Genomic DNA, 1184 nt, shown 5'->3' with positions numbered 1-1184 from the left:
TTGACTTTGTTCTCCAACAATATTGTGTTGGTTATTCTAACACACCTATCCAAATATTCTATTTTACCTATCCAAATAAACTTTAAAATCAGTGTATCGATATCTACAAATTAACTTGCTAGGAATTTGATTGGGATTACATTGAGTCTGGAGGCCAAGTTGGGAAGAACTGACATCTTGACAATATTGAATCTTCTTATCCATGAACATGGAATATCTCTCTATTTATTAGTTCTCCTTTCATTTCATAGATCAGTTTTGTAGTTTTCCTCATATAGGTCTTGTACATATTTTTTAGATTTGGGGATGCTAATGTAAGGTATGAATATTTTTAAGATTTTCTAATCCTCCTCTCTAGTGTGGATTTCTGAGTTACTGGCCCCTCCACAAGGCAATCACAAACTTATTCCACTCTCACCTTTCCCAGTGTCTGCTGTTCCCAAAATTGGCATTTGGCATTTAAGTTATTTATCTCGCAAACCCTTTGGGAAATTGGAGATAGCTGTTTTCAGTTTTTTTGTTTGTTTTATTCAGAAAAACTCAATAGCTTTTTATTATTTTAAAATGCTCTATAAGCAGCATGGTCCCTGCACAAGGATGACCTACAAATTTGTGAAGCATTCTATATTTTTTTTAAAAAAGATCTATAATCAAGAAATAGTAAAACACTAGGCTTTAGGAAGGCAAAATTTAACACAGAAGTGGTAAACTTTCCAAGTTCTTAAGTAAGTTAGTGATGCTGGGACATGGAGCTTATTCACTGCTGACTCTGCCTCAATCCCATCCTGTTATAAAAAAGTTGCCTTTGGCTCCCCTCTGATCCCTGCATTTAGTTCAGCATTCAACACTGACCAGATGAGTAGGTGGATTTAATAATGTTGTCTTAGAGGGTTGGGCTTCGGTTATGAGGACTTCTGAAGAAAAGCAAACTAGAGTAATAGACCTTTCAAAGGTTAGGAGATAAGACTGCTTGATGTTACTAATGATCTGCCAAGGTGAAATGCAAGGAAAGCCAGCCTAATGCTGGCTCCCTTCTTCCTTGGCAGAAGATAGCAAAAAAAGAGGAAGAATATATAGGGAGAATGGAGGTGTGGTTGCAACACTGACTGGAATATCTCCAAACCATTCATTAATTCGTTCATTTAAAGTAAGCTTTATGACTAATGTGGGGCTTGAACTCATGA

The 1184-nt window shown here is 36.2% G+C and overlaps 1 pseudogene; it reads left to right on the top strand.

The window, feature by feature from the left end:
• The first annotated feature begins 534 nt into the window (after positions 1 to 534).
• On the top strand, positions 535 to 632 carry LOC121480456 (annotated as a pseudogene).
• The last annotated feature ends 552 nt before the right edge of the window (positions 633 to 1184 follow it).

This window comes from Vulpes lagopus, chromosome 21 (genome assembly GCF_018345385.1).
Source record: "Vulpes lagopus strain Blue_001 chromosome 21, ASM1834538v1, whole genome shotgun sequence".
Classification (NCBI taxonomy): Eukaryota; Metazoa; Chordata; class Mammalia; order Carnivora; family Canidae; genus Vulpes; species Vulpes lagopus.
The sequence above is the reverse complement of the archived record's forward strand: the minus strand, read 5'-3'. Positions and strand labels throughout refer to the sequence as shown.